This window comes from Rhincodon typus, chromosome 2 (genome assembly GCF_021869965.1).
Source record: "Rhincodon typus isolate 14 chromosome 2, sRhiTyp1.1, whole genome shotgun sequence".
Classification (NCBI taxonomy): Eukaryota; Metazoa; Chordata; class Chondrichthyes; order Orectolobiformes; family Rhincodontidae; genus Rhincodon; species Rhincodon typus.
In genome coordinates this window covers 1,690,202-1,693,335 of record NC_063333.1, presented here as the reverse complement: position 1 = coordinate 1,693,335, position 3,134 = coordinate 1,690,202, and the positions used below count along the sequence as shown (strand labels likewise).

At 43.9% G+C, this 3,134-nt stretch overlaps 1 protein-coding gene across 1 annotated transcript in view; it reads right to left on the bottom strand.

The window, feature by feature from the left end:
- LOC109923181 (ranBP-type and C3HC4-type zinc finger-containing protein 1) overlaps positions 1–3,134 on the bottom strand; it is a 12,589-nt gene that overhangs the window by 8,978 nt on the left and 477 nt on the right. The window lies entirely within an intron of this gene.

The following is a 3,134-nucleotide window of genomic DNA, read 5'->3' as shown; positions in this document are numbered from 1 at the left end:
CCCCCCCCCCCCCACAGACAGCGCGACACTCCCACCAGGCTGACGCTTCTACCTAACAATATGTGAGCCAATGAACATCTGCAAACCAGATTACCCGGGGCAACAAGATTCTGTTTTGATTCTGCTAGCTGCCCTACGTGCGTCTGAAAGCACCTTCTCTCCTGAATAATGACTCAAACGGCCTGTAATTGCCCACTCGGCAACTCAGTGCAGACAGAACTACTGGATATGCTGTTGTTTTAGAAAAAAAAATACAAGGTGGGGTTTAATTAAATAATTCCTCTCATGCAAGGTTACTAAGCAACCCTGCTCCGGAATTTTGAACCACAAGTATGAGGTGGATGGTAAAAGAAACTGAAAGACAAGGTTGTTCTCACACAAATAATTAAAACTGAAACCATGGTGAAACTGAGCAGGGCTTGCAGTATCGGTGGAAACAGATACAGAGTTAATGTTTCAAGCTTAATGATTCTTCTTTGGAACTGAAGTTTATTGGGCTTGAAATATTAACTCTGTTTTTCTCTCCATAGGTGCTGCCAGACCTGCTGAGAGTCTCCAGCAATTTGTGTTTTTATTATTTTTGTTCCCTCTTAGCATTATTACAAAATTTCTAGTCCAACAACACAATAGGAGCCCACACAGTCCATAAATCCTACCCCATCATTTAGTTCAACATTATCTGGTATGCGTCTCAATTGCATGTCCCCAGCTTTGGTCCAAATCCCTCTACACCCCTGACAAAAAAAAACTATCAAACTCCGTACGGACATTTCCAAATCAACAACTTCTCTCACAGGCTGGTGAATCCATGTAATTATTTCCCACCAAAGGCTGTCAAGGCTGGGTCATTAAGTACATTCAAGACTTATATATACAGATTTATAATCAAGAAAGCTACTGGAATGTTGGCCTTTATTTCAAAGGGATTGGAGTATAAGAATAGTGAAGTCTTACTGCTGCTATACAAGGTGCTGGTGAGACCACGTCTGGAATACTGTTAGGAGTTTTGCAACTATTATTTAAGGAAAAGATATCATTTCATTGGAGGTGGTTCAGAGAAGGTTCACTAGGGTGATCTCTGGTATTGAGGGTTTGTCTTTTGAGCAAAGATTAAACAGGCTGGGACTCTACTCACTGGAATTTAAAAGAATGAGAGGTGATCGCAGGGGGAGCTGAAGTCAAGATGGCATAGCTTCAAAGTAAAGGGGCACCAATTTAAGATTGAGAGGAGGAGGAATTTCTTCTCTCAGAGGGCTGAGTGTCTTTGGAACTCCTTTCAACAGAGAGCTGTGGGGACAGAGTCCTCGCGTATATTTCAGGCTGACATAGATAGGTTCTTGATCAGTTGGAGAATCTAGGTTTATGGGGAGAAGGCAGGAATGTGGATATGAGGAATGGCAGAGATAGCAAGAACTGCAGATGCTGGAGTCAGAGACAACATAGTGTGGAGCTGGATGAACACAGCAGGCCAGGCAGCATCAGAGGAGCAGGAAAGCTGACGTTTTGGGTTGGGACCCTTCTTCAGAAATCTTCTGAATTCCAATGACAAATGGCAGATCAGCCACGATGCTATTGAATTATGGAGCAGGCTGAAGGGGGTGATTGGCCTACTCCTGCTCCTATTTCCTATGGTCTAGGTGGAGTTGAGGATTATCAAGTCAGCCACAACCTCATTGAATGGCAGAGCAGACTCGAAGGGGTAAATGGCCCATTTCTGCTCCTATGTCCTATGCTCTTAACCCCAGCTTATTTTCAGGGTGGAATTCAAATTTCCCACTACCCTTTATATGAAGAAATGCTTCCTCAGAATAGCCCCAACCAGACAAGCTCCAGTTTTACAGTAACACTGCCTTGTCCTGGGTTCTCTGGTTCTGAAAAGGGAAGAACCTCCCTTTGCAACATTTGCAATTCTTTGTAGCAGTTTGGTGCATCAGAGCGTCTCTTCACCCTTCTAAGAATCCAAATTCACAACCACTACCATCTCAAAGGACAAGTGCAGCAAATACAGGGGAACACCGCTGTTTGCACATTTCCCCTCACCATCCTGACTTGGAAATATATAACTATTCCTTCACTGCTACTGGATCAAAAATCTGTCCTTAACAAGGCAATTCACCACCACATTCTCAAGGACAATTGGCAACGAGGAATATTACTGCTCTTGTCTGTGACACCCACACCCCATGAATCTATTTTTTAAAAAATCAGACGTGCTTTTCTGGGACTAGAGCCTCAAAAGATGCAGACAGAGAGAGAAAATGAGATGTATTCCATGTCTTTCACCGGAATTAGATAAATCCATGGCCACGATTGTCAATATTTGTATTTGAATTTCAACCAGAAAGTGCCAAACCACTGAGGACGACAGAAATATTTACATAAATCTGTTTGGAATTTCTGAAGGATGGACACTGGACTGAAGTGTTAACTCTGATTTCTCTCCACAGATGCTGCCAAACTTGCTGAGTTTTCCCAGCAATTTCCGTTTTTGTTTCAGACTTTCAGCTCAGTTTATAAACGGAGCAAGACAGAAGGGATATCTGATTCAACATGTAAACTTATAAACTTTTTAGAAAAGTCACAAGAGAGATTTTGTCATCCAGCTTGGAACCCATGAAAATACAGTGCTATTAGTTACAATAATTCAACATTGCTGAATTTGGACACATTTCAATCCATTAAATATTTGACATTTTACATTCAACATACTCTATTCTTTAGGCTTAGAATACTAAAAATTTATTTCCCATTAAATAACAGTACCAAGGAAGCACCCACAGTCAGATAGTCAATACTGAGGAAGACGAAACAGAAATTATTGGAAAATCTCAGCAAGTCTGGCAGCATCTGTGGACAAAAAACAGAGTTAACACTTTGGAAGCAGTGACCCTTCTTCAGAACTCAGAGAGCGCCGCGCTGTCGGAGGGTCAGCGCCGAGGGAGCGCCGCACTGTCGGAGGGTCAGCGCCGAGGGAGCGCCGCACTGTCGGAGGGTCAGCGCCGAGGGAGCGCCGCACTGTCGGAGGGTCAGTGCTGAGGGAGGGGGCACTGTCGGAAGGTCAGTGCTGAGGGAGTGGGCACTGTGGGAGAGTCAGTGCTGAGGGAGTGGGCACTGTCGGAGGGTCAGTGCTGAGG